The sequence below is a fragment of the Zalophus californianus genome, chromosome 3, assembly GCF_009762305.2.
Source record: "Zalophus californianus isolate mZalCal1 chromosome 3, mZalCal1.pri.v2, whole genome shotgun sequence".
NCBI lineage: Eukaryota > Metazoa > Chordata > Mammalia > Carnivora > Otariidae > Zalophus > Zalophus californianus.
The window spans coordinates 53,336,552-53,358,704 of NC_045597.1; the positions used below are offsets into that span (position 1 = coordinate 53,336,552).

The 22,153-nt window shown below is 41.1% G+C and overlaps 1 protein-coding gene across 1 annotated transcript in view; it reads right to left on the reverse strand.

Annotated features, from left to right (window-relative positions):
• The window catches only part of LOC113920445, a 129,812-nt gene that overhangs the window by 38,644 nt on the left and 69,015 nt on the right, over positions 1-22,153 (reverse strand). The window lies entirely within an intron of this gene.

Below are 22,153 nucleotides of genomic sequence, written 5' to 3' on the forward strand. Positions count from 1 at the left end.
TTCTTCCATTGCTTCCATAATGGCCCTTTTATTCCTATGAACCTCTTGCATGTACTTTTTTAAATTGAAGTATAGTTGACACACAATGTTACATTAGTTTCAGGTGTACAACATAGTGATTCGACGGCTCTAACATTATGCTAGGCATGCACTTTTACCTTAGACTTTTTTTTTGATGGGCATGGATATTTGCTGTGTAAGCCTTAGCTAGTGATGCAGAATATTAAGGAGGCCACTTATAATTCTGAGCTGCATCCCTGCATCAAAAATCTCAGAAGCACCTTATTTCCAATAGAGGCTTCTAAGAGCTAATTGGCAAGTGAATGTCAGAGGCCCACAAAAAGGACAAATCTAAGTTAGTGTAGAAGGTCCCACTTGTTAGCTCTCCCATCAAAAAGGTAATGCCCTCCCTCTTGAGCCCCAAATCCAAAGCCTAGGAGGAATATGACTATTTATGGTGTTAGAAGAAAGGCGCTCACCTGAGAGGACCCTGAGAAAGACAAAGGGGAACAGAGGACAATCTGTAATGCCAGTTTTGCTTATCTATTCACTAGTTGATGAGTATTTGGGGATTGTTTCTAGCTTTGGACTATTACAAGTAAAATGCTATAAATATTTTAACGTAAGCCTTTGTGTACACAGAAGTTTTTATTTCTCTTGGATAGCTATCTAGGAGTATAATTACTGGGTCACATGGTAGATTTAGGTTTAACTCTATAAGGTAGTGTCATGGTGTTTTCCTAAGTGACCACCCCATTTTGCATTCCCACCAGCAATGTATACAAAGTTCAAGTTGTTCTACATCCTTGCAGTGTCAGACATTTTAATTTTTGTATTCTAGTGGCTGTGGCTGCTGGCTGAAGACATTATCACTATTAAATACAGTCACCTTCTTACTGGGAACCATGGCAAATTTCAGGGAAGGAGTTTATGATAGACAAGGAGGTGGTGATGGCAATAATCTTGGACATTTAATAGAAGAAATTTCAAAGTTTAGCAGTTTTAACACTGATAAAGCAACTCTCCAGCTTTTTTTCCCCCCTCTTAAGGAAGCAAAGGGTTGGAGGAGGTAAAAAAGAAGAAAAAGAAGCAACCCCATAGGAAGAACCATCCCTGGCCCAAACTGTCTAAAATACACAAAACTGGGTTCAGTGTGTCCTCAGTACCTTCTCACTTTTCCTTGTTTATGTTGTTCTTTGGGTTCAACAACCAACACTCCACCACCACCACCACCAGGATCTTTCCGCACTATGTTAGTTGTTTATTGCTGCATAAAACATTACTCTAAGACACAGTGACTTAAAACAACAGTATTGACAATCTCACAGTTTCTGTGGTCAGGAATCTGGGCAAGGCTTAGCCGGAGCTTCGGGTTCAGAGTCTCCCGCAGATTACAATCAAGGTGTCCACGGAGGCTGTGGTCTTCTATGAAGATTCAACCAGGGAAGGACCCACTGGCTGTTGTCTGGAGGTCACCCTCAGTTCCCTGCCACATAGGTCTCCCAATAAGGCAGAAATGCCAATAAGCCTCAACAGTCACAAATGGCAACTTGTTTCATCAGAGTTAAAAAACAAAAGATGGGCGGTGGGGGGTATAAGGTAGAAGTCACAGTCTCTTATAACCTCCTCTTAGAAGTGGCATCCCATCACCTTTGCTCTATTCTACTCATTAGACACAAGTTATTAGGTTCAGTCCACACACGAGTCGCAGATTACACAAGGGCGTGAATCCCTGAAGGTAGGATCATTGGCAGCCGTTTCAGAGGCTATCTGCCAAAGCCAGGACTAGGGTGAGGTGAATGAGGTGCCCAGGGTGCAAAATGGAAACACTTATTTTTACATGACGCCAAGAGTGAATCCCAGGTAATCCCCCTCAGATACCGATCCAACTTCAATCTTCACCCTGCTGCTGGCCACATGCACCCAACACACATACATATGCAGGCTTCGGATCACCCACTCAGGGCTCCCTGCCCAGACACCCAGTCTGAGCCTGTGTTTTCAGGCAACCAGCCCACGCTGCGTGCTTTCTTCTTGCCATGACCCTCTCTTGAAGCTGAGCTGATTCGTGTTCCAATATTCCAACATGCTGTTGAAGAAAAAATTATTTCAGATAAGCCTAAGACATTTGATAATTGATACCTAGTTCATATGTAATCTCTAGATGTAGAGCAGTATTTATCAAAATGCAATTCATATACGAGATTCACTGAATATGCTTAAGGAAAATATAAGTTCTTGGGTCCTATCCTAGGCCCAGTGGATCAGAATCAGAGACATGGTATCCCAGGTGTTCCTGACGTTTACTGAAGTATAATAGCATGTAAGAAGGGACCTCAGGAGCCAGAATGCTTTAGGCCTAATATAATAAACTGAATTTCTGTTTGGCAAATTTGGTGAAAATTTAGAGGCACAGACTACATGATAAGAGTGGCTTTGGGACGGACTTATACCCCTGAAACAAATAATACATTATATGTTAATTAACTGAATTTAAATTTAAAAAGAAAGAGTGGCTTTGGGGATAGAGAAAGTATCTCCTTAATAACCTTCAATAATGTGTATAAATGAAATGCCAATTATTCTTATTCAAACCAGGTCAAACCAATGGCATAATATAACAGAACTTGAATCTATTAAAGTGATTTCTGTTTTTTAGATTTGGTATTACTAAATATGCATTACCATTCCACCAAAATGAACACTTGACTTGGTTTTCCCTCCCATTTCCTATTTTCTGATGGCCAGAGGAACAGGGCCAAGAGTTCCTGCACCTTTTCAATTAAAATTAGTTGCTAATTGCATCAGTGCTTGTAGAGGAAACCATTATATTGGCCTCATTGACTCTGCTTTACCCCTTAAATTACAGTCCTGTTGCCTGAAATGTAATCAGTCCCTGTGTTCGAAATCAATCCCTTGTCTGCCTCCAGAGAATTGTTCATTCTTCTCCACATTAGGGCTATCATACCATGCCAGTTACACAATGGGTTCAGTCAGGTCGGAAGTAGAGGAAATCCCTGTAGCTATTGGAAATCACAGCTTAGGAACAGGGTCAGAGGCAATTACCCGATTGTAACTAAGCCAAACACTCAGCTGTATGGTGCGAGTTCCCAGCATCCTCCTGGCCCATGGGGTGTGGCTCCCTGAGGGGGAATGAGTAGCTGCTTATGAACAGAGGGTTCTAGTGAAATACACTTTCTACTTTAATATAATGAGCCCAGAAGGATGATCGAGATGGTTTGACAAAAGAAAGTCAATGACATTGCAGAAGCCCAGCCTTGTAGAAGGAAAAAAAAAATACACACACCACTGTAAATATATTACCTATTTAAATTCAATAAACTATTCCAGTATGCATTGCATTGTGTATTTACGTAAATAAGGAAAGATCAGAAGGCAAAGTCCCATAAGTCCAGGGGTCTGTTTGAAGCACAAAACTGGAAAGGAAGGGGTTGTGGATAGAGGGCAGGGCAGCTGCTGAGGGGTCAGATGGTATGTTTAAGGCTGGGAATAGGTGTAAAATTGTGGCTCTATTTCCTAACTGAAGGGCCAGCTTTTTGCTGAGAGGTATGTCAAATGGATTGTGACCGGGATGATAGAAATGTTAGTCAAGAAACACATGAAATCAGACAAAGAGTTAATTAAGATCAAAAAAGTTTATGTATAATCTATGTGAGTTAAACGAACTTTAATTGGGAAGAGAAAGTCAGGTGTTAAGCTATCAGATTGTTTCCTACAAAAACAGGAGAAGGGTATACACACAAAAAAGGAAGTTATTTTAGATTTTAGCATAATTCTTAAGATAATCTACATAACTGAAACAAGAATTTTTTTGAACTTTACATATTATTTCAAAATTATAATTTTATGTTTACATATCTCACGGTGAGAGGGCTATATTGTCATCTTTCTTATGCTGTTTAGTCATTTGTATGTTCACATATTTACAGAACCTGAGAGCTAGTGGAAATAATATTTATTAACCATAATGTTTACAAGCAATTAAGTTTGGCAGCAGTGCAGAGAACATATATACATTACAGTGGGAAATAACTCTAGGAAGAAATTACAGCTTGGTCATGAAGAAACTTTAATAAACTTTAATTGGCAAATGGTAAGGAATCACTGGAGTTGTTTTTAGTAGGAACTTGGCCTGAGAACTAATTTCTAATACTGAGCAGGATGAATCAGAGAAGACGAGGAAGGAATCAGGGAAACAACTCAGGATCACAAGGTGCCCCGAGGAAGCCGCACAGGGCTAATGGCCCCCGGAAGACCTGGTTTGAGGAACAGTGAAAGTGTCTGGTTTGCAACAAGTTGACTTGGATTCAGTGCATTTCACAGGCATTGGCATGGGGTTGAAAAGTCAGCCCTGGGAGTGGTGAAGAGGCAAGAGGAGGAGAGATCCCTGGGGCAGGGGAGCAGCAGGAGAGCAGAGATGGAACCCAGGGAACAGGCAGGGTGTGCAGCATGGAGCCCTAGCAACTGGTATGCTTGAAGGGGATCCTTCAGGCAGGTGGCAGGGCCAGCCCTGCACAAAGTCCAGGGAAGAGGGAAATTAGAAAAAGGAAGGGCTAATGCCTTTCTGAGGAAGACGAAGACTAAGATCTGGCCATTGGGGTTGCCAGTTAGGAACCCCTTGGTGACCTCGGCAAAGCAGTGTCATTCAGGCACAAGGGCAGAGCCTGGCCTGGAAGTCGTGGAAGGTTGGGGTGTTACAAGAGTCCAGGGAGCCACAGGATCGATCCACTTTCAAGCAATGTCAAAAACGCTTGGTCAGCATTCATTCATGTTTCTGTATTTTTTTTTTCATTCCACTCAGCCTTCCTAGAAATTCCTATTTGAATCCCATTTTCTCTGTTCATTTATGTAGAGTAGTTCCCTACCACCACAATGGAAGGCTTTTTCAAAAGCTGGTATCAGCCGAATGTGTTAATGGAGTCTCATGATGAAATTCTATCAGGCAGAGCATATTGTTATTGCAATATATTTTATTACTCCATTAGTACATCTTATAAAATATGTACTTATGAACAATTACTACCACAATTTGATATATCCAACCCATTGATATAGGAATTTGGAGCAACAGAGTCGTTTTTAGTAAAGAAATTGAGATGAGTAAAGGTGAAATTCAAGATTCTATAGCATGTGTGAAATGAAATGATCCATTTTAAAGACTGGATATAACTATGCTTAAATAGATACACTTCCATTTAGGACAAACCATTCCATTTATAACTGAAGAATACATTAAAGCTAGAGAATTAAAGTCGGATAAAAATCTCTTAACAAAATGTCAACTGTTTCATCCACAAAGAACAGCAGGGAGCTTTCTTTTAAAAAGCCTCTTCTTTTTTGACTAATGGTTTAAAACTCATGCTAATTTTCAGTAAATTTAAGGGATGATTATAATCAGCACTTTAAAAATGAGAAAATGAATGATTTAAGATGCAGACTGTATAAAAAAAATCTAGTCTCTGTAGAAATTATCAAAGTCAGCAAAGATACGGGGGAGTGTAAAAAAGACAACAGAAGTTGATGCAGGATAGAGTTACAGGAAAAATTTTATATGGAGAAAAAGATAAATCAATTAAAGCAGGAACCCTGCTGTTTATTGTGATAAATCATATTAACAGAATTCTTCTGAAGAAGATATTCAATTGAAGGAAAGAGAGGAGACGTATAAATAAATCAGGGTTTTAATTGTCTGCCCTTGCTTTTGGTTGCAGGAAGACAATGTTGCACGCTCCCGACAGTATCTGGGCCGCCACAAACAGACGCTTTGGCAGGGAAGGCCATGTGCAGCTCTGTTTATGAGAGTGCCCATAGCAGGTTCTGAAGAATAAAATATTTCCAGGGAGGAGGAAAGCATGGGGGAATCAGAGCTTTGTTCAGAATGCCATCCTAATTATTCTAACAGCAGAAGGATGCAGTTTCATAAAGCCGGTCAAACCAGTTTCATATTTTTTTCTTCTAGATCATTCACCAGACACTCCCTGATGGCTGGTGAGAAGGCAGTTCTGGAGAAGACACTGAAGATTCTGTATGGAATGAAATGCCGCTGCCTAGGTTGTCTTTGCTGTTTACCTTACACAGCCTTGTGACACCGACTGTCTAACCTCGGGCTGTGACCCAAGCCCCAGGGGACCTTCTGCACAGATGCTGGGGAATTGTGGCTGTAGATTGCGGTGTCGGCTTCTGTGTGGGCGCTCCATAAGGTCACTGCCAGAGCCCCTCTGCCCCTGCAGGACCAGCTGCAAATGAAGAGCCCTAACATGTTAGCTGCAGGGGAGCCCACCTACAAATCCTTCTTCTGCCTCAACACAGGTTATCGCGGCTGCACTGACATGATTGTTTTCTATCAGAAGTCTGTGTCATGTGATCTTGAAAACAGAACCTGACCTTAAATATAAGTTCTACCTTTTCTCCCCATGTTTGCCTTTAGTTAAAGTATGTAGTACAACAGGTGAGAGCAGTTATGGAGTCTGATCATCTGGGTTGCATTCTAGATCTCTCATTTAACAGCTGTGTGATGGCATGTAAGGGCCTGCTCCTCTGTGCCTCAGTGTCACCATCTGTAAAATGGTGATAAGAGCTCCTACTCTGATGAGCTTGGGGAGGATTAGCACCTAATACCTGACACTGTGTGCATATTAATGTTAGCTAACTAATTACATTGGTTCTAGAAGTGTAATAATTGTGGTAAGAGAACTCATACTCAATATTTTTAGTGTTTTACCATTTACTTGGCACCTCTGTAGGTCTCACAGCATCAAAGGGTAAGTCTGGTCAAATGAGTTTGTTGAAGATAATTTTCCAGAAAAAGTTTATAATGACTGTTAGTAGATAAGTCTCATTGTCTCCTGTTTCTAATCCTGTTATATTTTGGAAAAATATATGACAAGAGGAGAGCAGTAGGGGTGACTGGAAAAATTGGGAGTGGGGGTAAGCTCCAAATTGGAAACAACCCAATTCTATCAATAACACAATAGATAAGTAATTGGAGTTTATTCAGACAGTAGAATATTACACAGCAATGACAATGAGTGAATCATAGCACACACCACCATGGGTGAATTATAAAAACGTAACATCGAGGGGTGCCTGGGTGGCTCAGTCGGTTAAGCGTCTGCCTTCAGCTCAGGTTATGATCCCGGGGTCCTGGGACTGAGCCCCCTGTCGGGCTCCCTGCTCAGCGGGGAGCCTGCTTCTCCCTCTCCCTCTGCCTGCCACTCCCCCTGCTTGTGCTCTCTCTCTCTCTCTCTAGCAAATAAATGTTAAAAAAAAAAAACAAAAACATAACATTGAGTGAAAGAAACCAGACAAAAATATATATGTGATATGATTCCATTTATAGAACGTATAAAAAATTAGTATTTAGGGATGCGTAGTGACTACCATCACTTTGGGGGTCATGACTATTATGGATGGAAGAGCTGGTGACAGAAAGGGATATGTTGGTTATAGCGGATGCTTCTGGAATTCTGTCAGTATCTTATCATTTGGCCTGTGTGATGGTTATTGAAGTGCTCAATAACAACTTGTAATACCATATTCATTTTTTGATCAAAGACTTTAATCCAAGATGTAAGTTTAGAATTTTTTAATAAATTGAAGTAAAAATTTTATAAGGAAAGATACTGGGAAGCTAAGCTAGATGTGAGTGGAATTGTTATATTCACGTGCCCCACCCTTAGCATCATTCTCTGCACATATCCCTATAACTCCTTTGTTCCTTTTACCAACTCAATTCCCAGCATCTCCCAGTCGTAAAAGTTTGAAGGATAATCATAAATAAATGCAGACTGCCACAGCACACTCAGGATATTCTCACAGTGTACATAAGCAATCTGATTCTTAAATGTAAAGAATAAAACCTGGATAGTCAAGATGAGGAAACATACTCTTGAGAGATGCTCTTTTGGGAAGAAAATTGACAAACCTATGTCCTAATTGAGATAACCTGCTCCTCTTCTATTTCAGACTCCACCTTTACTCAGCTCACTTTTTTTTAGAGGCAGGAAACAGTCCCGGATAATAAAGGTCCAGGACAAGTCATTCCCATGTTTCAGATAATGGCTCATAGTGGCCATATTCTGTTGATCTATTTGTAACATTCTGAACAAGAAAGATTTTTTTGGCCTAAACTTAGTGACCTTGAAAATACTCGCCCTAAAATGTTGACCTCTTTCAGAGAAATCTCTTAAATGTATATAAAAGAATAGTTAATAAAATTCATGAAAATAGGAGAAGAAATTTGTCTTTTTAAAGACAAGTCTGTAAGGCCATTGTTGATTTGATATTGTCCACTGTAGCAACCAGAATGTCATATAGGTTCCAGCTGGTTCAGATCTCTCTCTGGCACAACCCTCAGAGAGTTATTGATCTAGGGACTTTATGAAGATGACAGGTGAGTTGAGAATGACAACTTTCTTGCACAACTTTGCTTTAATGTGACCCTTTGAGAACCAGAGAAGAAAGAACCCAGTGAAATCATTTTATTTTTTATGGAGATGTTGTTGGAGAAATTGCTCACCAGATCACATGGGAAACTTAAATTTCCAAGACCAAGACCAACTGGCTTCTCCTAAATAATTGATTGTTTATCCTACAGATACCATGATTCAAGCAACGGCCTCATTCTTTGTATTGGCCACAGGGAATTTCAGTGCAAAATTTGAAGGCTACTGTTAGTGTAGGCAGATTCTGGTTTGCTTCTATATCTCATACTCATTTTTTAATTTCCCCGGACTCCTATATTTATCCATTTTAGTCTTGCAACACTGTTTTCCAGAATGTAACAAAGTGTGAGTAATTACACCCTAAAACTGAAGCATCTTAACTGATTAGGTCTGTAGTTCTAGTCCAGACTCTCTCCCAAGAAGAGACATAAACATCCATCTGCACAGTGGAGTCCGCCTGGATTTTCCCAGCCATGTCAAATGCGTATCAGAAGCATTTCTAATTCCCCAAACCTAGTCCTCTATAATCCCTACTGTTTTGATAAGTGCTACCATGAAGTTGGTTACCCAAGCCAGAATCCTGGGGGTCACACTGAATTCTTCCTTCTCCCTCCATAATTTGCTCATATTCATATCACCTTAACTCCTAAAAATCTCTTGAGTCCATTCTTTCTTTCCCTTCCCACCGACAACTAATTTCAGGCTCTCCTTGACCTTCGCCCAAACATAGGATAATCAGTCATAGTTACTGGTTTCCCCGCTCTGGTCTTGCTCCCCTTCCACCCATGGCACATCCACCCACAGGAGGGAGCTCTCTAACACTCAGATCTGCTAACGTCATTGCCCAGTGAATTTTCTTTCTCAATGGCTCCCCATTACCTACAAGATAAAACAAAATTCCTTGGAACATATAAATGGCCTTTTATAATCTAACATTCAACTCTCCGTTCCTTGAATGCTTGGGGTGCTGCAAACATGCCAAACTCTCTCATTTGCTATTTTTGTACACATACTGTCCACACACACACACACACACACACACACACACACACACACACACACAGTGAAATTCCCTTCCCTCTTTGGTGAGCCAAGATTTTTCCCTTCTTCCTCCAGCCCCAACTCAAGCTTAGCCCTTGAGAAGCCTTCCCTGACCTCCAGGCAAACTTTGGCACTCTCCCTTGCGTTCCTACTGAATCTGACCCACACACCTATTATAGAAATTACCAGTATATGATTTCATTTCATATGTGGAATTTAAGAAACAAAACAAATGAACAACAACAACAAAAAGAGACAAAAAACCAGACTCTTCAGGGGCGCCTGGGTGGCTCAGTCGTTAAGCGTCTGCCTTCGGCTCAGGTCATGGTCCCGGGGTCCTGGGATCGAGCCCCACATCGGGCTCCCTGCTCCGCTGGAGGCTTGCTTCTCCCTCTCCCACTCCCCCTGCTTGTGTTCCCTCTCTCGCTGTGTCTGTCTCTGTCGAATAAATAAAATATTTAAAAAACAAAACAAAACAAAACAGACTCTTCAGTACAGTGAACAAACTGGTAGTTGCCAGGGAAGTGAGTGGGGGGAGGGGTAAAATAAAGGGGATCACTCATCTCGATGAGCACTGAAAAATGTATACAGAATTACTGAATCATTATATTGTATACCTGAAACTGATGAACACTGTGTGTTATCCTTCAGTTAAAAAGAAGAAAGAAAAGAAAAGAAAAGAAAAGAAGGAAGGAAGGAAGGAAAATAGGAAGGACTTGTCTCCTTAGACAATAACTTTCCTATATGTTCAGGCACTGTCTCACTTTCCTTCATATCCTGGAGCCTAGCATAGAACACACCCGGTTAAATAAATAGATTAGTGAACAGTAGATGGACTTGTTATGCTTGATAGGGTTAGATTCCAGGTTCAGAGGACTGTACTTTCAGAACAACAGACTAGAGCAGAAGTCCGCAAACTATGGCCACAGGTCAAATCTGGCCCAGAGCCTGTTTTTATGAATAACATTTTATTGGGAAACCACCACACCTATTTGCTTACACTGTTTAGGCTGCTTTCATGCTCCAACGGCAGAGTTGAATAGATTTGACCGAGACTGCATGGCCCACAAAGGCTGAAATATTTACTATCTATCCCTTTACAGAAAATGTTTGCTGACTCCTGAACTAGAGGCATATTTATAGGCCAGAGTCACGGGCCTGGGAGTGTGTCCTGCTGTAGTACAATCTCAGTCACATCCCATACACATAGTACCCCTCCACACTTTACTATTCTCTTACTCCCCTCAAAACCCCACACACCTCACTTCTGCAATCTGAACTCAGATTAGTGCGCACACTCTGCATAACCTACTCAAGCTTCCTCATTTGGGATCTTCTGATTTTCTAACTATGGTATCTAACTGCGAGTACAGGGACTAATTGTTCTCAGTTTACAAGTCCTCCCGTCTTTCCTTCAGTAACACATTCCCCCGAGTTTTGGCTGGGCACAGGACTGCCCACCTAGAGACCACACTGCCTCACCTCCTATGCAACTGAGTAGGGCCATGTGACAATGTTCTGGCAAATGGAGTGTGACCAGAGTGACGGGCATGGTTCAGAGTGTCTGCCCTTCCAGGAAAACTCAGAACTCCCACTTCCTCTTTCCCTCCTCCACTGGGTTGGAATATGAATGCAGAGGGCCAACTCTGGTCGCACAGATAAGGACAACACCGATGGGAGCAACAAGATAGAAGGAATCTGGGCCCCCTTTTCAACCTCACAGAGCACCTCTAGCCTCCCAGACTGCCTTCAACCCAGACTTTTGTGTGAGAGAAATAAAACCTTTCACCTTTTTCATACCCCTTTTATTTGGGTCACTGTTCAAGCACTCAGTCTAATATCCTATTTTCCCCAGCTTCTGTCCATGTCTCTTTTCCTTTAAATTCAGTGTACAGGGCGCCTGGGTGGCTCAGTTGGTTAAGCGATGGCCTTTGGCTCAGGGCATGATCCTGGAGTCCCGGGATCGAGTCCCGCGTCGGGCTCCCTGCTCAGCAGGGAGTCTGCTTCTCCCTCTGACACTCTTCCCTCTGGTGCTCTCTATCTCTCATTCTCTCTCTCTCAAATAAATAAAATCTTTAAAAAAAAAAAACTACTGATGTACTATATGCTGGCTAATTGAACATAATAATAAAAAAAAAATTTTTAAATTCAGTGTAGATTTTCTCTCCCAGAATTTGACCTCAGCCCATCTCTATTCACTTTCAACCAGTTTCTCTAAATTCTAAGTCTCTTCTCTGAAACCTCAACCTCCCCTAAAACCCTTATCTTTCCACTCACTTTCTCTTCTTTCCATCTTTGTTCTTTCTTCTTTTCTACAAAAGAAATATTACCATGCTCCATGGGCCCAGGGCTTCAAAAAAAAAAAAAAAAAAAAAAAACCACTGCAAACAATTTCAATATTTTCTCAATGTCTTAAGACAATTCCAAAAAAGTCTTAGTATATTCTTAATGCAAAGTTAAACTTAACAATCCTTTTCAGACCTTTCTCTCAAGGTCTAGACTTTGTGTGTGTGTGGCGGGGGGAGCTAAAGGTCTCTTCTGTCTCACTCATTTCCTCCCTCCCATGCATTTTCGCCTACCCAGAGAGCACCCCTTCTGCTAGTAGCCCTCTCCTGCAATTCCTCCAGCCCCTCTAGTGGCGATGTGAGAGAATCAGCCCATTACCTCCATTCTGCACACCAGCTAGGGTGAAGAGGAAGTCTCTTAATCGTTCCGCATTGATAATCTTTTAATTTATCTCTAATCTTGCACATCTTCATTTTGATATCTATAAATTGGGGATTCTACCCACCTAATCTACTCCACAGGATTGTTCGGAAGGCTCCACGTCACATCGGATATAAAAGCATTTTTGAATGTGTTCAACTACTGTTCAAGTTTAAGTAGAAAGTCATCACTATTTTCAGGCCTGATGTTTTCTTTTGTTTTCCACGACTGCTCTAACTTCTCCCCCACCATGGGATATATGTTGGATGGGAGAGTGTTCCTCTGACCTCTGTGTCTCCCTTAATGAACATCTCACCTTTTCCTTCCTTTCAGAGCCATGCTTTCAGGAAGCACTGTTCACATTCATTAGCTCTCCTTCCTCAGTGTCATTTAATGCTCCCCGCCCATCACCACTTCACTAAATTGACTGCTTCTGCTAAGGACATCAATGGCTGACAAACCAACCAAACACCCGTGTGTGCTTCCTCCCTTTGATCTCATCTCTCCTGGCTCTGCTTTTCCCTCTCCATTATTCTCCTCTATATCCTCTTCACGAAGGTCCCTGAAATGTTTGCCATGACCCTGGTATGTTTCTATTGATTGCAACAGTTAACTAGCTTCTGCTGTGCACCTACTATGCATCACACACTTAACATGTCCCATCCCATCTTACCATCAACCCTACGAGGTAGCTTTTGTTATCCCCATTTTACAGATGAAGAACCAGAGACTGCAGGGGGATGAGCTCTGGCCGAGATCACACAGCCCATAAAGCACAGAGCCAGAATTCAAACCCTAGTCCCTGTTCTTCACTCCAGGTTGCCCTCCTCCCGCCCCATACCGCTTTCCTTCGGACTTCCTGAGTTTAAATCTTGGCTTTGCCATTTACTTGCTGAGCTCAAATCCTGGCTTACTTAACTTCTCTAAGTATCCATTTCCTCATCAGTAAAGTGAGAATAATAATATCATAGATCTTTTAGAGTTGTTGAGAGGATTTGATTAGATATTGCTTGTAAACAACTCAGAAGAGTGGCAAGCACATAGTAAACCTCAATAAATGTTACTATTGCTTTTTATTATTACGTTCAGTGCATTCATCGGTCTCTTCTGTCTATACACCTGCTCCCTGGGCAGGCTCACCTATGCACCGGCTTCCAGTAGCGTCTACATGTGAGAAAGCCTCTTTCTCTATAGCCAGCCCAGACTCCTCTGCCAAGTACCAGCCCATATTTCCAGTCATTGGCTGCATTTCCTCCATGTGATGGCCCCTGTACACACCTCATATGTGACAAACTCATAGCGGAACTCATCATCACCCTCCCCCAAATGTACTCCTTCTCTGAAATGCCTAAGTCAGTGACTGACATGCCACATGAGTCATAAACTTGGGCTTTGTCCTTGACTCCCCTGTCTCACTCTTTCAGCACACTGCATCAGCCACTTGTCCTTCCTCCTACACATCTATCTCTCTGGTTCACCCAGCCTGTCCTGGATGTTTTCAATGTCACTGCTGATTCTGTCTTCGTTTAAAAGTTTGATATTTTGTTCATCATGGGATTTTTGCACTAATTTTGATGTGTAAAAATATTCCATCAAAATATTATTTATCTTGATTATTGGATGTGTCCGTATCCCCTAAATTTTGTATTTGAGGTAAGTGTTGGACTTGCCTTACTCCAGGTCTTCTCCCAATGCAAGTTCCGGAGTATCCTGCCAGAACATTATTGCTAAAATATCCTGGCACGCTCAGACACCTCCCGGATCTTGCAATTCCACACCACCTCCCCAACCTTCCCTCATGGATGCCATGATCTAGCAACAGGAATCCATTTTCTTTCCATTTCTGTGCTTTTAGAAATGGGGCAAGTGATCTCTTTGTCTATGCTTTAGTTTACCTAGGATGGTTAGGAACTGGTTATACTTGCAAATAGTTAAATTGTTTATGCATTCACTGATAAAACTTAAATTCAACTATATTTTATGAAAATCCTTCTAAAATTTATTATATGTCTCTGCAGTCTTCCATAAAATACATTCATATTTTAATATGTTCTCAGTAGGGGTGCCTGGGTGGCTCAGTCCCTTAAGCGTCTGACTCTTGGTGTCAGCTCAGGTCTTGATCTCAGGATTGTAAGTTCAGGCCCCGCACTGGGCTCCACGCTGGGCATGGAAACCACTTAAAAAAAAAAAAAAAGTTTTCAATCGCGCAGCCTCATCATTCTAAGCATCAGTGACATAGGTACTCTGCTATAATCCAGTGATGTCAACCTCAGGAGCCATTGGGATTTATGTCTGGTTTGCCCCTAAACTCCATGTTCACATACAATGCATTCCTTTTCTCATTTTGTTGCAGTCTTGCTGCTCCTGATCTCTGTTCTCTGCTGTCACAGGTTCTGTTTCTTTTGATTCATCCCTAATGACTTGGCCTCATTTCCCTTTCCCTTGTCCATGTCACTCCCACCTTAACCTTGCCCTCTGCTATTCTCTCCCCTAGGTCTGCTTTCCCGGTACTTGTTGGAACTGACACTCACGGAGCTTGATAATTATAACCTTTGCCAGCCTACGACAATGCTCTTTTCTTCTGCTTGACTAACTGACTCATCCATTTTATTATTCAGCCTTTGTATCTTTATCTCTTACCTCCTTTTCCTCCCTAGTTTGCCATTGTTCTGATGGGTTGAGAGATCCTGAATATATATATATGTAACCGTGGCTGTGTAACCCATGGGATAACCTTCCAGCTACCTCTGCTATGACATTTCTCCACATAGGGGATCACGGGGCAGGAGTTAAGAAAGAATTCTAACCTCAAGTACCTGAGGGACTTGACATCCTCTGTCCTTGGTCTCTATCTCTATGTGCTCTAATCCTAAACTTTTTAGGTGGTGCAGTATTAAAGAGACATGGGAAACTAACAAGGGCAACTGAAGTATCTGAAATTCCTGATGGGAATATTGAGTCAATGGATCTTAGTCATGTTTGAACCAACTCTAAGTTCTTTTTCCTTGTTAAAATGGGAGAAAACAGGGATTTACTGAGACTGCCAGTTGGCCTCTGAAATCTAGTCTTGGGTACATCAAAGGGCTCCATTAGGTGACAGGTTCATTTTTATTAAGAGTTTACTGGTAATCACAAAATCATAAAATATCCATACAATCTAATGAACAAAATGTAGAAACGCTGGAAATCCAGAAAACTTCTGAATAACCTGTCCTCAGACAGAAACTAGTTAGAATAAGATTTTTAAATAGATCCTTTTCTCGTGACTGAGATATTTAAGAAAAATAGGCATGAAGTAGAACCTGGAAGTTTCTGTTTGCTCATTTTTCTGGTCATCATCCTTTATTTACTGATTTACAAATCAGTAAATAAGGCAGGGGCCACCCAAGAAGGTTTAGTACTTTTTGGATATCGAACACAGGTAAGTCTTTGATGTTTGTTTCCATAATAGTCTATGTTCTTGAAAAGAAGTGTGACATAATGGAAGTACCACGGGCTTAGGAGCAAGATAGATCCAGGCGTGTGTGACCTGAGGTCCACCATTTACTCCCTGGGTGGCCTTAGGCCTATCACCTTAGCAGGATGAGCCAGCAAGGGGTTACTAAAGTACAGGTCATAGAATACCTCCAAGGACTGAATAAAGGAAGAGGCACAGGACCTTGAGCTCAGTGCCTGGCATGTCATGGAAACTCAGTGAACCTAGGTTCCCTTCCCATCTGCCTCCTCTTCACTTTCACATCATCTGTGTGAGGGGCTAAAGCTAGTGTCAAGGTCTATACCCCCTCCTGGGCGGAGACTGCTCTCGAGAATGGAACTAAGGACACTTCTTTACATTGCAGAACTAATGGCAGGTGGTGTGGGAATCCAGTGTGTCTGAGAAGGCACGCATTGTTCTGAAGCAGTCATAGCACTCATTAATCTAGTCTCAGATCAGAATCTAGATCCTGAGACTTCCCCCCCCTCTGGTAATTGTTTGAGGACTCCTTGGCAAACCTGCAGTTAAACCCTCTCTGAGGCAACCCCCCAGCATGGCTCTGAGCTCTGAGCATGTGCTGCCCTTACTCTTCTTCGGACGTGTGCCAGCTGCCTTGAGGCCAGCCAGGCAGTGAATAACGGTCTCAGCCCTTGTCCCATGGAGGAGACAGAGGGCTCTCAGAGGCCCAGGGTGGCAGCTTCCTCAGCAAGGACTGATTCAACAGCACTGTTCTCTCTCGGGCAGTTAGCCCAATTCTGTAAGGCAGCCTCAGAAGAGTTTTATTATCTTTCTTTGAATCTCTTCCAATACTTTGATGTCCCTGAAGTTTAAAAGCTAAAAACTGCACACAGTGCAGCATGCCACACGAAACACCTTTAGAAATTTCTAGTTCAGAAGAACTTGGGCAAAGACAAATCTCTCTGGTTGATTCCGTTTGTATTCTTCTCTTGAGATTTGTCTTGGGCAGGTGACTGTACAAGTAACTACCATCATCATCATCATGTTTTAAAGAATTATAATAGTTACAAATTAGCTTATCATTTTTGAGACATGTTTGTGGCCTAAAATAAATTGGTAAAACCAAAACAGCTTTTTAAAAAATGCAAGCATAGCCAATAGTATGAAGCCATTTTTCAATGTGTATTTTTGTTTTCGATTTATTTTTTTGAACCAGGGCACTTATTTGAATATCTGCTGAATCTGCGGGACGTACCTGACAAGCAGGCCACATGGTTCCCTCCCTTGGACTGCCGTGACAGCCTTCTACACACTGTGCTACTCAGTGGTCACAGGCAGCTAGAAAATTGCACCGGGGTAGCTGAGCCTTTGAAAAGTGGACAGGTCAACCTTTTTAATTCAGTAAGTCAAGGTGATTTAGGTCCCCACTGATACAGGTTGTTCTGTAATAGGAAAAAGCTCTGGAATTTCTTATCTCAGAAGACACTTGCCATTACTTTAGGGGTGGCTATGAATATTAGTGAGATAAACCAAAGTCAGGTCACTCAAATTATGTCCCAAAATTGGGACATAAAGTATCTGCTTGAGAGTGTCAAAGACAATCTCTTGGGAATGGGGTTCATAACTACCATTGTCCTGAATTTTTGAAATGAGTTTCTCAAAAATATTTCAAAATGATGCCCAAACAACAAGTACACACACTGATTGAATAAGTAATGCATTTATAGATAAATTTACATAGCTTTATTTACATACATACATATATTTTCATAATGCTCCTTTATCCACCTGATGCTCAGTGGGGTTTTTCAGAGGAGAACATTTGCCAACCTTCCTCTAGTCTTCTTTTTCTCCACAAAATTCTCCTCACACCTTTTGTTCCACCTATGGTTAACTTTTCAAAGCTACCAAACAAGCCATACTGTCTGTCCATCCCATACTTGGCTCAAATTGTTTCCACTACCTTGAATGCCCCACCCTGTCCCTATTCTTCACCTGGCTAACTATCCTCATCTGTTGAGAGTTCTAGTGACCCCTTCCAGGAAGCCTTCACACACACACACACACACACACACACACACACACACACACACACACACACACCTGCATACTTGACTAGTACCTCATGCTTATTTCCCTTTGGCATTTAATCCCCTGGACTGAATGATCTGGTTATTTATCCCCTCCATCTACCCATCCTTAGAGTATCAGCTCCACCAGAACAGACCTGGTATCTTTTTCATTATGTGTTCCCATGTTTTTTCACAATCCCTGGAAAACACTGAGTGAGTGAGTGAATGAATGAATAAATGGAATGAATGAGAGCGTGCATTCTTGCTCTGACCATGTGGTGAATACTCACCTCAAACACCAGTCTCCAATCCCACTCCCACCCTGAAGTCTGGAATTGAAGGCCGGTGGGTAGAGGATTTGGTCTCCATGTTCCCTAGGCAGCATGGAGCAGCTCAACTATCCACATTCCAACTGGTTGAGAAAAAACACCTATGTGAGTAGTTTTTCTTTTCCTAGAGATTTTTCTCACAGTTTGTGGCTCGTTTTATCAAACCTAGACAGTTGTTTTGTTTTTTTTTTTTTTTTTATGTGCTGTGGCGTCTCAGTCCCTGTAACACCAACCTCTTTAATCATTAGTCTTTCTGGTAGAATTTGATAGGGGTCATATCCAATCCCTCTCCTCGTCTGCTAATGGCAATTTATGGACACTTACTATGAGCAATATACATTGCAAAAGACCAGAAAACTCCCCCTCTGGTTATGATGCAGCACTATAAGGTGATAGTCTGGAAACTAGACTGATAGTTTAATCAGTGGTATGTGATCTTTATTTGTGGTTGGCTGCCTCATCAATTTTCATTTGGGAGCTGAAATGGACTCTGAGGCAGATATGGCATTAATTACGAGGGAAATTGGTTGCAATATGCCTCGAGGTAAAATCCTTCTGATGGAAATCTGAGATTGAAAGAAAGCCAAATTACAAAAGGATGATTTACTGGAAAAGGCAAATGTATGCATTACCATCACCGCTTAGCAAAAAAAAAAGGAGTTGATAAAGGAGAGAGATTGTGGAATGACTGAAAAGTGAAAAAAAAAAAATCCCCTGGATGTAACTCACTCAAAAAAAGATTTATTCTTATGCTGAATGCATTATATTTCCCCAGATACATACAACATTTTCCAAGAGTGCGCTTCAATTAAAAGGCAACGAGCATTAATAACAGTTGGCAGGGTCCCTATTTTCTTCTAGATTGAAATATATTTTACTAAGAATTGAATAGGGAGCATCTAGGGATACCAACCTAAAATTCATTTTACTAGTTACGGTACCTGCTGTTGTATCAATTTTCTAGTTATAATATCACTTTTTTCCCTGAAGATTTCAAACACCTTCTTAGACAATACCTTCTTTATCCTATCACTGAATCTTGATGAGGTAAAATATAGAGGCGAAGTTGTAGTTGAATGACTATCCCCAACTTATTATGAGAAAACTAAGACACAGTGAGCTTAAGCTAATGCATTTTTTAAGGCAACATATTCTTTTTCATTGGCTATATAACAGAGTGAGTTATTAAGAAAAGTACTGAGAGTTAATACCGCTTCCTTCATCACACCCAGGAAATGAAGATCAGCATTATATTTCTAACAATTGGAACATGTTTACCCATACCCGGGGTTGAGCAGAAGTGAGAAGCCTTCGTTGTTACAGGCAGAGAGAAGCCCAATACATGGTTAGAGGCAGGGATGGAAACCAGGCCATCTGCACCCACATTTTCTCTCTGCTACTTGTTAGCTGGGTGACTTTAGCCTTGGCCTCGGTGCCTCAGTGTCCTTGTCTGTACAACTGGGAGAACACAACAGTGTTTTCTATTAACTTGAAAATTAAGCTGGGTTCCTTCTATAGAGGGAGGAGTTGCAGGAAATGTTTGAAGTGGACAAAGCAGAAGCTTTTGGACGCTTAGAAGGTTTAGAGTCCTAAGACGGAATATAGGGGTAGGGTTGTACACATTTCCCCTAGTGGGCGCGACCAGGTAGTGCCCTGGGAGACTGAACGATACCTGAACCCAGGGCTCTGTACCTTGGTCAGGAGACCAGGGACCAAACGTCTCACAGGCAAATCTTGGACATGGTGGGTGTCCCCATGTCTGCCTGGAGCTGAGTGCCCAGCAACACATTTGTAGCTACAGGTGTTTTCATTGTGTCTTATCTTTCTTCCTACACTGCCTGGAAAATAGGTAAATAAATGTTCAGTGAATATAGCCACTGTGGACTAAGGATCTGTCATTTTCCCTGTTTTTGTGTTTCTCAAGTCTGGCATTCTTGAGAGGACAGAACAGGAATCGCAAAAATGACTGAGGATGAATTTCCCACCAACCACGTAACTGGACACTCAGAGCAGATTAAATTTGAGAACAAAAAGGGTTGTGTGCCTTATATCTCATTCTACTATTGTAGACTAAAATCAATACCTGCTTTACCAGCTATGAACTCCTTTGGCAGCAAAACCCTACTACTGGTGACTTAAAATATGGTGCTTTATTCACTCATGTAAAGAAAAATTTGAAGGTCGACCATTCAGATGGTCCCTAGGGCCATCAGAGACCAAGTTGCTTTCTTTCTGCCCTGCCACCCTTAGCATATGGCTTTTATCTATAGTTTGTTGCAAGACAGCTACTTCTCCTGTAAGCTTCTGTTGGCGTTCCAGGTAGGAAGGAAGAAGGGGCAAGAAAGAAGGGGGGTATCTAAATCCGGAAAGCCAACACTTCCCAGAAACTGTCACTTTATGTATATATGTATGTATGTATTGACTAGAGATGGGCAATTTATTATTTATTATTTTTTTAGTTGAAGTATAATTGACATACAATATCCTATTTGTTTCAGGTATACATCAAAGTGATTCTATATTTTTACATATTTCAAAATGATCCCTAATGATAAGTCTAGTTACCATCTGTTACTATACAAAGTTATCACAACGTTATACTTTATATTTCATTGGCCAGTAGTACTGTGCCACATGTTCATTCATTTCATGTGTGATGATGAAGCTAGAATTTATAGCTGGGCACACTGCCATGCTGAACTAAATTAGTTTCTATCAGCAGAGAGTAGAATGGTGGTTACCAGGGGCTGCAGGATAGAGGAACTGGGGAGATGGTGGCCAAAGAGTACAAACTTCAGTTAGAAAATGAATGAATTCTGAGGATCACACAGACACACAGAGGATAATTATGTAATGTGATGGAGCTGTTAGCTCTCACTATGGTAGTAATCATATTGTGACCTGTAAGTTTATCAGATCAACACATTGTACACCTTAACCTTACAGTTTTATGTCAATTATATCTCAATTATAAGTTAAACAAATTAGCTTCTATTAATGAGATAGAATGGGCAGATAGAAGAAAAGCTGCTAATAGTGTCTGCCACATACATTTTTCCCAACATCTAAAATCTACCTAAGAAAATTTATATCTTGTTTAAAGCAAACCACATATATACAACATATGACAATTTGATTTAAAAATAAAGGGGGAAATTCTACTTGACTAAAGAGTTTACAAAATAGCTGTCTTAAATTGTTTTTAAAGTCATTTGATTTATATATTTTTAAGAATGTAAAAAAAAAAGTCTTTAAATTCAAGGAGTTAGAGATAATTTAAGCTCCCCTTTTTCATTATACAGTTGAGAAGCAGACCTATAGAAATGTCATGCAATTCTCCCATATTTCTACAGCTAGGTAGTGGGAGAGAAGAAATGAAAAGTCTGCAATAACAGATGCCAAATTTTTAAGATTATCTTTACATTTCAGACTTGGAGTCTTTAAATGGCTAGTTAAATATATACTAAATGTGTTTGTTTGTAATACATTTTACAAATGTCCTTACAGGACTATTACAAAAGTAAGTATATAAATGAAGAATTATTTATCACAGCACATGGACATAATTTGCATTTAGAAAATGTACCAGAATCAAAACCTCAATGAGATACCACCTCACACCAGTCAGAATGGCTAAAATTAACAAGTCAGGAAACGACAGATGTTGGCGGGGATGCGGAGAAAGGGGAACCCTCCTACACCATTGGTGGGAGTGCAAGCTGGTGCAACCACTCTGGAAAACAGTATGGAGGTTCCTCAAACAGTTGAAAATAGAGCTACCATACAATCCAGCAATTGCACTACTGGGTATTTACCCCAAAGATACAAATGTAGGGATCTGAAGGGGTACGTGCACCCCGATATTTATAGCAGCAATGTCGACAATAGCCAAACTGTGGAAAGAGCCAAGATGTCCATTGACAGATGAATGGATAAAGAAGATGTGGTATATATATATATACAACGGAATATTATGCAGCCATCAAAAGGAATGAGATCTTGCCATTTGCAACAATGTGGATGGAACTGGAGGGTGTTATGCTGAGCGAAATAAGTCAATCAGAGAAAGACATGTATCATATGACCTCACTGATATGAGGAATTCTT